Raw genomic sequence first — 12,217 nt, 5'->3', positions numbered from 1 at the left:
TGCCCCTTAGTTCCCAAATAAGGAGTCACCCAATTCAAATGGAAATGGGGACAAATTTCTTCTCTCTCAGGTCATGAATCTTTTGGAATTCTCTGCTAAAGGAGGCTGAGTCATTGTCAATCTCTACCTTTAAGTATAATCCATTTTTTGAATTATAGGGGAGTCTACAGTTTTGGAGATTAGGCAGGAAAGTGGAGTTGAAGCCAAAATAACAACAACCATGATCTTATTGAGTAGTGGAACAGTTTTAAGGGAACCTACTCCTGATTCTTATGTTCTTATATAAACATCACCTGCAAATCCCCTTCCAAGTCTCTCATCATCCTGATTTGGAACCATGTTACCATTCCTTCACTGTTGATCCTGGAACTTTCTCCTTGACAGCATTGTGAGTATGCCTACACCACGTGGGTTGCAATGGTTCAACAAGTGGCTCACTGCCACTTTCCTAAGGAGAATTGGTGATTGATTTTGTTTTTAGTATATTAACTTTGTAAAGCATTTGTCATAAGGTTGCTTATAATACATACTGAACACAAGTTTTACTGCTATTCATTTGCAGATTATTTCCTACTAAACCTTCAAAGTACCTGCATCAGTTACTTAGTTTTCTAATAGAAGTGCCCTGATGTCAAATGGCAGCTATTGCTGGCCTGAAAACTGAGTGGGGGAGTGGGTTTTAGAAATTAAATATATTTTAATAACCATTATGGTAATGATGAAACAGTAATCAGAGTTTTGAGGATGTTATAAATCATGACAACAATGTTCTTGTATATAATTACTATTCAGGCAGTTCTCCAATGTTCATTGTTCTCTGTACTTAGACTTTTTTTTTCTATTCAATGCTTCCAATTAGGTCGACTATGCAGAAAATTACTCTTGAGAGTGCAGCCTCTGGGTTAAATATCAATGGTGTTTGCCAAATCTCCAGAATTTTACAAGATGCTAGTTCCTCAATGTTTTAACAACAAAGCTCCTCGAATTACTATTCTCTAGCATTATAGATTTATTTAGTTCTCTGTCAACATACTGAGACACTAATCATTACTTCAGCTTGCTTGAAGAAAAACATGTAAATTATTAATGGAAGCTTTTTTTTATGGTAAAGTTTTGTGTTTTAAGGTGAGAGATGTTAGAGTTGGGAATTGGGCACTTTCATACTTGGATGCCCAGTGTTAGGATCAGGATGGGGAAATGGTACCTTATGGCTCAAGGCAAGCCTTTTGCCCCAAACTTGATGGTCTTTCTGTTGCACAGGTGTACCCTTTTCATTTGAAACACTATCTTGTAACTGTTGAGATGAAATTGCCAATTAATAAATTAGGGACCGTTTTGTGCTGAGGGCTTTAACTTCAATGGCAATCTTATCATCTGACCAGTTTAGACTCAATTCAAGTTCAGGTCCCAGGGAATAATGTGATTTAATTTACTATTCACACAATCCTCAAATTGCATTAGTGTTTTATGCAGGATAGAAAAATTTGCAGGTGGTCAATATTCTAACTCTTGCAGGTATTAATCAAGAACACAATACCTTCAGGATTTCCTTAGAAAAACTGGTGATAGATTTTTGTATAAGTACAGAAACTGGAGTGTAGAAGCCAAATTTTAAAACTGCACATCTGTAAATGTAGCACTTGTTACCAAGGAATTTCGAAGTGTTAGGATTCCAGCAGTGTCCATGAACAGCAACATGACATGTGCAACAACAAAGCTTGTTTTCTGGATGATGGTTCAGTTTTTAACATGGATTTACAATGGGGGAGATGATTCCTTGGAAAGTATTTCAAATACAGCCATGGAGGCAATTAATGGACCGTGGGTCTGACTGACCATAGTCATATTGCTGTTTCCAAATACTGAATTGTTTGTACACAGGCAATTATGACAACAGCAACTTGTATTTATGTGAGCCCTTAATGCAGTAAAATATCCCTAAGCACCTCACAGGGGCAGAATTGGGCAAACCTTGATACTGAGCCAATAGACATATTTAGGTCAGGTGACCAATAGCTTGGTCAAAAAGGTAGGTTTTAAGGAGAATATTAAAGGAAGAGAGTGAGTTGGAGAAGGTTAAGGAGGAAATTCCAGATCTTAAGGCCCAGAAACACAATAGCCTATCGTGGGTCAAAGGAAGTGGGGAATGCATAAGAGGCCAGAATTGGAGGAACACAAAGGTCCCTGAGCGCTGGAAGAGATTAGCAATAGGGAGGAGGAAGGCCATGGAGAGATTTGAACACATGGCTGAAAATTTTAAAGTCAAGGCATTGGTGGATTGTGAACAATTGTAGGTCAGTGAACACAGGAATGATGAGTGAATGGGACTTGGTGTGCGTTATTATGTGGACAGCAAATGAGCTGAAGTTAACGGAAGTGGATGATGAATGGCCGGCCAGGAAAGTGTTGAAGCAGTCGAGACTTGGCAGAAAGCTGGGTGGGCATAAGATAAACATGGATGAAGGTTTAGTGGAAACAGGTGAGATTAGAATTTTAACTAGGGGGTCATGGTGATGGAAGGCATATGGTATCAAGTCTGATTCAATTAGAATGCCAATATCACCAACACTCAACCTGAAACTGTCGCCAGTGTGAGGGATAAAATCAGTGGTTAGGAAACAAAGTTCATGGCAAGGATAGAAGACAATTGCTTCAGTCTTCCTGATGGTTAATTGGAGTAAATTTCAATTCATCTCACACAGACAATGCAGGGATCCAGAAAGATGGTGGTAAGGTTGAGTTGGGTGTTTCCAGTGTACATGTGGAACCTGACACTGTTTTCAGATGATGTCACTGAGTTGCAGCAAGTAAATAGGAAATAAGAGGGGACCAAGGAGAACTCCAGACGCAAAGCTGCAGGAGTGGGGCGGTGGTGGGGGGGGGAGCCATTTGCAAGTCAAGCTTAAAACTGGTGTAACAAGAGCAAATAATTGAGCCAACCCACTAATGTGGTAAGAAATGGTATTTTGTCTGTTTTCTAAAGGGCTTTTGCACTTTAAAGGAAGAGCAGGATAAATAGGAAATTAAGAAATATATGAGTAATACTTATTTCAGTAATGGTTTCTCCTTTGTCAAGCCTGACTAAAGAGTGTACATATCTGCCAGTCATGTTAATGTTGCGCTGTCAAAAAAGTTACTCTTATTTATTGACTACGGTTATGTTTTTTATGTACTAAACACAGGAAAAAGTTAGAATTTCACATGATGACGGCAATGTAAACTTTTTGAACATTTATTGTGTGCCAACTGTGTTTACTTGTAGTGTATAGTCCTCCTTGAAAGCTATGCATTGTTTTTCATCCTGTGACCATGTGGTTGTGTTGTAGAGTGCCATCTTGGCTGCTATTCTGGTACGTGTGCTATTTGTGAGTCCTGGTCTGAATGGATGTTGGAGGATCAGCAGCAATCTCTAATTAATGTATATTATTGTGTTTATCTCAAAGTATTTGCATGGAAGACTCCATCTTTGAGTTATACATCAAGTGATAAATGCCCAAACTCATAATAGGGACATGGCTATTCTAATGCCAGGCATTTGGGCCACCCATATGATGTCCCTGTCATCAGCATCTGTCTCAGGACAGATCACAATCCATACCTAAGATATAAGAAATCTTGCCTCATACTTTACTATAATTTCTGTTTAAACTGTCATGACTGCAAGCGTCCGTTAGAAGTGCAGCATTTTCAAACAATGTGCGCTTTGTCATTTAATCACTGAAATGCCTGTTAACTGATATTCCCTGTACAGAGTATTGGAATATGATTGCTTCTTGGTCTAACACATTTTATATTGCCAGGGAAGTGAGTATTCATTTTAGCGATGCCCCTCGATGTTTACCCATCTCTTGTCCATCATACGGTAAATGATGTAAACACTCTGGAGATCTTTTTGCTGTTCTAGCAACTCACTATAAATGTCTTTCTACAACAACTGGCATTTATGTGTGGCACTTTTAACCGAGTAAAATGTCCTGTTATCAGATAAATTAGACATTAACTCAGAGATTAGGACAAGTGACCAAAAGCTTGTTCAGGAGTAAATATTCGGGAATGACATAAGAGACAGAGGGGCTTAGGGAGGAAATTCCAGAGCTTTGGGATCTAGACAGTTGAAGGTATAACTACCAAACACTGAAGCGAAGGAAATTATGGGTGCACGAGGCCAGAATTGCAGAAATCTAAGCTTGAGGTGGTTTGAGAGACTCATTTCCATTTCTATCTCTCCTTCATTTTTGGGTCTAGGGCCTCATGTACATTTGCAAAAGAGCATAAGAACAGGAGCTGGAGAAGGCCATTTAGCCCTCTAGTGTGCTTCACCATTCAATAAGACTATGTCTTCCACATCAACTCCACCCATCCCCATATCTCTTAATTCCCTTAACTTGATAGATTTTTGAGTACTATGTTGAATATACTCCGTGTCCACAGCTCTCCGGCATAGAGAATTCCAACGATTCGCAACAATCAATGAAGAAATTTAACCTTATCTCTGGCTCCTTTTATTCTGACACTGTGATCCCATGTTTTTGACTCTCTGGTTGGGAAACATTTTCTCAGCATCTACCCTCCCAAGCCCCTTAAGAATTTTATATTTTTCAACTAGATCGCCTCTCATTCATACAAACTCCAGGAAACACAGGCCTTGGCTCTTTAGTCTCCCCTCATAATACATTCCCCTCATCCCAGGAACCAGGAATCTTTGTTGCACGCCCTTTAGGACAAGTATGTGCTTCCTTGGGTAAGGAGATAAAATGATGCACAGCACTCCAAGTGTGGCCTCGTCAATCCCCTGCATAATTGTAGTAAGGCTTCATTATTCTTGTATTCCAATCACTTTGTAACAAAAGCTAACATACTATTTGCTTTCCTAATGTTTTGCTGTTATCTGCCTGTTAACTTTCTGTAACTCGTGTACAAGGACACCTAGGTCCCTCCAAATGCAAACATTTCTCAGTCTCCATTCAAAAAATATGGTGCTTTTTAATTTTTCCTGCCAAAATGGATAACTTCATGCTTCACCGCATTGCATTCCATGTGTTCTTGCCCATTCACCCAACTTGTCTATTGTATCCCTCTACAGCCTCTTAGCATCCTCTTCACGGCTTATTTTCTCATCTAACTTTGTCTTGCCAGCAAACTTAGATACTTTTCACTCAGTTCCTTCACATATATCATTAATATCGGTTATAGATATCTGAGGCTGAAGTATTAGTCCATGAAGCACTTTGCTAATTATAGCCTGCCAACCTGAAAATGTCCTATTTTGTTCCCATTGTTTTCTGCCCATTAAACAATCGTCTATCCATGCTAATATATTACTCCCAATCTTGTGTAATAACCTCTTGTGTGGCATCTTATGGAATGCTTTTTGAAAATCCAAATATACTATATCCACTGTTTTCTCCCCTATCCATGCAGTTAGTTATATCCTTAAAAAAAAATTAACATTTGTCAAACATGAGTTCTGTTTCATAAATCCATAATAACCTGGCTTAATCATATTATAATTTACTAAATGAACTGTTACCATGTCCTTAATAGATTCTAGGATTTTGCCTACTACTGATCTAAAGCTGAAGGGCCTAGCATTCCCTATTTTCACTCCTCTCTTTTAAATAGCTGGGCTATGTTTGCTACCTTGGGAACCTTTCTAGAATCTTAAGGAATTTTGGAAGATCAAAACCCAATGCATCCACCATCTCTGCAGCTACTTCTTTTAAAACTGTAGGATGTAGGTCATCAGATCAAAGAGTTTATCACCACTTGGTTCTGTTAATTTCTCCAATGCTATTTATTTATTAAACTGATTTCTTTTAAGTTCCTCGTTCTCACTTGACCCTTGGTTCCCCATCATTTTCAAAATGTTTTTCTGTCTTCTACCATGAAGGTAGATACAAAGTGCTTTTTGAAAAAAATATCTCTGCTATTCCTTTATTCCCCATTATGATTTCACCTCTCTTTGTGCCTAATGGGCCCATGTTTACTTCCTCTACTTTCTCCCTATTTACGTACTCATAGAAATGTCTACAATCTATTTTAATGACTCTTGCTGCCTATTCTCATATTCTCTTTTCTCTTTCCTTATCAATTTCTTGGTCATCCTTTGGTATTCTAAAATTCTCCCAATCTTCAGGCTTACTACTCTTGGCAATATTATAAACTCCTTCCTTTAATCTGATATTATCTTTAACTCTTGTTGGCCATGGCTAGACTACTTTATTGTGGGGCTTTTGCACTTTAAAGGAATGTGTATTTGTTGCAAATTATTTGATTCTTGAAATATTAGCCATTACTTGCCTGCCACCTTGTCTTTTCATGTAATTCCCCAATTTATCTTGGCCAACTCACGTCTCATAGCCTGGCAGGAGAGTTCGTAAAATAAAACAGGACGCCTTCACACTGCCTTCCTACCCTCCCCGACCTGTCTCCCATCTGTGGCAGGCAGGGAAGGTGTCAGGCAGCCCTTCCATCCTTGGGCCTATCCTTGCGGCCCTTAAGTGGCCAATTATGGAGGCAATGCAGGCAGCTCGGCTGCTTTGGGAGGAATGGAGTACATCCTTTTCAGGGCCCTCTGTGCCCATTGAAGGCGCCCCTCCCTGTCAATTTTGTACCACCCTTTGACCCTACCCACAGTTTCTAAAACCCAACCAACCCCCCCACACACCCCCACTCCCATTTAAAATAAGCAAAAAATCCCTGTATTTGTATCTAGATGCATTGAATATAAAAGTAAGGAAGTAGCTTCAATAAGACCATGGGCTGCAGTTGGAGTATTGCATACAGTTTTGCATACTCTGTTCCAAGAAGCACATAAAAGCAATGGAGAAGGTGCAGCATATCTACAGTAAATTAGACTGTTCTTTTTTTTGCTAGAGTTGAGAATATTAAAGATTACCTGGTCTTCAAGATTGAGATCAATAGAAGATTATTTTCATTGGTCAGCAAAATGATATTGATGGACATAAATTTAGGGCTATCTCAAAGAATTAGTGAAGTTTAGAAATATCATGCTTCAGAAAGAATGACTCATTTGTAATACTCCGTGTCACAAAGTCCACTAATTCTTCTGAAAGATAAGTACCTGATTAAAAAAGAGAAATGTTGACAAGTATAGGAAGTGAGCATGAGAAAGATTTCAATTCGGAGAAAAATAAACCCCAGATATTTTGGTCAAAGTGGCTCATTTCTGTGCTATAACATTCTATGTCCTGGTGGTTCATGTAAAGTAGGCAATCTTGGTTTTTTTTTTTAATTGTTCTAGATGAAGCTCTAGTGCTTTAAAATGTCATGGGTAATCCAATATAGGGAATATATTTACTGGGTTCATCAGCTGGTAGCCAATTTTATACCCAGCTGATCCTGCAGGTTTTGAAGACCAAAAAGTTACGCACAGAGTTTGGCCCAATTTAGAGTTTTCAGATACTCTATCGAGCCTTGTCATTGAAGGCAACCTCTCTTTACTGGCCGTCTTTAAATCATGAACCTTTTTATTACCCCAGGCAATTGATTTGAGGACTACAGCTGGCATGCTGGCTCCTTTTTGGATTGTGTACTGAGGGCCATATTTGCTATACCAAAGACCTCCAGTTTTCTATACCTGTGAAATGCTCCTTGTTTATTTTTTTCAGACACAGATTGCAAATTTCCTAACATGCATATATGCATTATTGAATAGATTATCTGATGTGGGGTCAAACAACTCATTTCCTGCTTGTTGAGTTGAGAAAAGCTGAATGCTGCAACTGAGCTTTGACTGGAAGGCTATAACTTCTGGTTGGTGTGAATTGATGAAGCTGACTGCATTCTAATATATTCAGAAATTGTGCATTCATTGCATATAGTTATCCACCTTGTCATGGCAAAAAGAAGAAAACATGCAAATTCAAAAATGTCGTTTTCTGTTTGCAGCTTTCTACATATCTTATGCAAATATGCAACGTTAAGCATTGTGCCATAAGGGGCATGGTCAGAAGAAGCAACCTAAATAAATAAACCAAAATCCAAGATTTTCTCTTTACATTCCCTGAGAGAGCATAGTTTCTTATATTCCTCAGCAATGACCTTGTTAACACTATGTGGAACTGGAAAGGCCGATCTCCCTGAAGTGAATATAGATGACAAATGTTAAAATATTAGAACTCAAGAAAAAAATGTGTTTTTTTAAATAAGATGCTTCTTTTTAAATCAGGCTTGACCGACCTTTTCCCATGGGGGGGCCAGATTCCAATTTTGCTCTCAATTGGGACTGATGAGCAAATTTCAGAAAGGTAATGTTTGATGCAACCTTAAATGCAATTATTTTTTAAAAATTGACATATGATTGGAAAAATTTGCTGAGCAAAAAAAATCATGACAAAAATTAATAATTAAAAAATGTGTAATGAATAAAGCCAACCATTCGAGTGTGAAAGAGTGGAGTGTGTGCATCCAGCTAACTCCGAGTCTCAGGGTGCTCACTCATGCTTACTCTCTCTCGCTCGTTCCATCCCTCCCTGTTGGGGTGAGCTTGAACGAGAACCCTGTGACTGGGAGTGAGCTTGACACATACTCTCCCCCTCAGTACAAAATCCAAAAAAGAACCAACATGTCAACTACATCCCTTAAGTCAGTTGGTGTAATGAAAAGGTTCTTGATTTAAAGACGGCCAGTAAAGAAAGTTAGCCTTCAATGACAAGGTTGGGTAGAGTATCTGAAAGCTCTAATCGACGGTACAGCCTTTTGGCCTTCGAAATATGCATGATCAACTGGGCATAAAATAGGCTATCAGCTGGGGCGTGCATGCGCACGTGCTTACGCTCTCTCTGGCCTGCCCGCGTGCTTGGCCTGGCCTGCCTGTGTGTGCCCCTTTGTCCTCCCACTCACATGCCCTCAAGCCATCGGCTTAGTAGCAGTGGTAGGTGCAATGTGACCTGGAGCGAGGCCAGAGGCCTGGTGCCCAAAAGTGGGTGCCTGTGAGGGGATGGCTGGATGCTGGGGGAACGCAGGGGTAGCTGGGCTAGAGCACCGGTAGCCATACCAAAGCATGGTGAACTTGCACTTCAAGTCTCTCTCTCTCTCTCTCTCTCTGTCTTCAAATACTCTCAGTTACCTGTGTCTGCTGCTCCTCCAATCACAGCCTGTTTCTCTCCTATATTTGCTGATATGCTCAATAGTGAGTTGCTGGTGTGTGCTGCTGCTCTAATCACAGCCTGTTTCTCTCCTTTGTTTGCTGATATGCTCAACAGTGAGCCTATGAGCAGCACACACAGGAGAAAAACAGGCTGTGATTGACAGAGCAGGCCCCTGAAGAAATCTTCAAACTGAGCCGTCTTATAGGCAATTTCAACAATCATTCTGCTGGGGCCACATGGAGGGGCTTTGTAGGCCACAATGCAGCCTGCAGGCTGTGAGTTGGACAAGCTTGTTTTAAATAGATCAGTGATAACATTGGAATTATGAATATTTATGTTCTATTTCTCACAGCTGGCTTTATATTTGAAATCTATCTTGTACTGAAAATTGGACAAAGGACATTCTTAATTTCTAATTGAAGGCAGTTTATAATAGAGATTTATCTATATCATGTGCATGTTGCACTTGGCCCAACTACTAGCAAATGGCAGGGAGGTGTTTGGTTAAAAAATTCCAACTGAGAAATGAAGATTTTCCATTAATTGCATATATTTTGACTCATACAAGGTAGACTGTCCCTCATTTCCTATAGTTTCTGACTCTTGTTGAGGCACATATCTATAGTACCTTGCCCTGGTGGCTATTTATGTATAAACCTGGACCAATCATGACAGGTATTCAACAAGGAACTTTTAGAACTATCCACTTATTTATCTATAAATGCATTTTTTTATTTCTCAACAGCTGAAACTTTGGGAGCTCATGAAATTTTTTTTACCTTGCGTCAATGAAGCATTGCGCTCCTTAATGATTTTTTTTTCTAAGATTGGGCTAAATAGTAGATTATTTTCATGGATCAGCAAAATATATTGATGGACACAAATTTAGAGTTGTCACTAAGAATTAGTGAAGTTTGGAAATATCATTCTTCAGAAAGGATGACTCATTTGTGAAATTCTGTGTGACAAAGGCCACTAATTCTTCTGGAAGATATGTACCTGATTGAAAAGGAGAAATGTTGATGTGTGTAGAAAGTGATGTATCTTTCTTCACTGTAGCTGATTAATACCAGCCATCTTCAGTCAGGGTGCTCTAGACTGTGATTGACCAAAGAGGAATTCATTTATAAATTAAGTAAGCAGCCTGCCATCCCTTTCCATCACTTCACCACAGTGTTTCATTGCCCCCTAGCTGCATCTTTAATAACTCAGAAGTTTGCACTCATGCATGACGGACAAAATATGCTGCACAGGATGCTCTTCATCATTGTTTGTTACAGCTTCCTGTTTAGCCAAATAAATTTGAGCTTTACACAGCAAACGGGCATATTCCAGCTGATCTTGATGATGCTCGTGGGTGCCGAAAGTGTTTAGTTTGCCAGCACCGATGTTCTTACATTGACAACCGCAAATACAATCACCGAAACAGGTAATGCTAACTAAACTCGTATGAAAGCACTGATTTAAGGAAATAGCAAAAGTCAAGAAAAATGCCAAATATTCTGTAAAAGAAAATAATTTATTAAACTATTTGCTTGAGTATAATCTGAAGCTATTCTATGTTAATACTTTAAGACAAAGTTGAGCGTCAAATAAATGTTTGCTCTTAAATTTCAGCATTTTTAAGGCGCCATTTTGCTTCTTATGGTAGTACTAGACCATCCCTAAATGAATGTGTCCCTTATAATCTGGACATAACTCACTTAGATTTTTTGATGACATTTCTATGATGTACCTTAGGATGTTTTTCTATGTTAACAGTGCAGTGTAACTTCAATTTGTTGCATAGCACAAGATTTGCGATTACTATTATGGTAATACAGTACACAAAAATATATATAGAATTCCTGCTATGTTGCATCAGTGAATGAAAATGCTACACTTAAGACTTGAATGTACAGTCTAACATTGTCTTTTGCAGCTTCTGTATATATGATTTCTCTTTTTAATTAATGTTTAGATTTAAAATACTAGAAATGCTGTAGGTCATGCAGCATTTGGGGAAAGAGAAACAGAGTTAATGACTCCAGTGTTTGCTGTGGCGGGATTTCCAAGTGACTGATGGGGCGGGGGGGGGGCGGTGGTGGGGGCAGTTCTGGTCATACCCCAAATTTGTTTAAAATAGCAGCTTCCTGCCAGGATCCAGCCAGATTGAATGATGGGTGTAGCTCCCTGTCAGGTAGGAAATGCTGCCAAAGAGGCCACAGTCCAGGAGCAGGTAGTTCACCTGCTTAGAGTAGAGGTCACATCGATGGTTGGATGCAACATGGTGCATGGGGTCAGAATTGATTGTGCTGGAGTCAAAGAGAGATTGTGGTGGAGTGGTCTGGGTCCAACCATGAAGTGGAAAACAGGTTTGCTTGGGAAACCTTGGGGAAGCACTCCTGGTCCTCTCGGCCCACAAGCAATGTTAGAAAGGAGCTTAGCCCTTCCATGCAGTAGTTTCCACCTCCCTTATAGCTTCCAGGCTCCTGAGCTGAAAACCAGGTTGACCAGCATTAGAACTGGAAAAGAGAGAGAAATTTCAGACACAGCCTCATTAAAATATTTAACTGAGTGATCTCCCTCCTGGAAGCAGGTTAGATGTGATTCCACAATTGGATAACACTTATTGAACAATCCCGAGCGGGATAAGAACCAAATTATCAGTTGGGATCGCAATGTGGCTCACCTACACTTGCTAGGAGCTACATATTTCATACATTGTGCCTTTACTGAATTAAACAAAAGCATGGGGAATAATAGTTCTCTGATGCACTCTTCATGGCAAAGCCTTGACCAATTAGAGTTGTTGCCAACCAATCAGCACCCTTTTCTCATTCAGTATAAATTGTTGCTCCCTTTGAAGTTTTGCGTTCTTGCATCTGTCCTGATGAGCTCAAAACAAAAAACGTTAACGGGGGTGTCTTTTATAATTATGTAGTATATTGAAAAAAGACAGTATGACTCATATGCACATAACTGAATAGTACCCAGAAAAGAATTTCTTTGTTTCTTCACCTCTTTCAATTCTACTGTGTACTTCACCAAAAATCATTTCAGTTTATTGATGTGAAAATCTAGTCTTAATTATTGTGATGTTTTTCTCCCAAGCAAAACTGTTT

General features: G+C 39.3%; 1 protein-coding gene across 1 annotated transcript in view; it reads left to right on the top strand.

The window, feature by feature from the left end:
* macc1 (MET transcriptional regulator MACC1) overlaps positions 1-12,217 on the top strand; it is a 79,515-nt gene that overhangs the window by 64,064 nt on the left and 3,234 nt on the right. The window lies entirely within an intron of this gene.

The sequence above is a fragment of the Carcharodon carcharias genome, chromosome 3, assembly GCF_017639515.1.
Source record: "Carcharodon carcharias isolate sCarCar2 chromosome 3, sCarCar2.pri, whole genome shotgun sequence".
Classification (NCBI taxonomy): domain Eukaryota; kingdom Metazoa; phylum Chordata; class Chondrichthyes; order Lamniformes; family Lamnidae; genus Carcharodon; species Carcharodon carcharias.
This window is presented reverse-complemented; position numbering and strand designations above follow the sequence as displayed.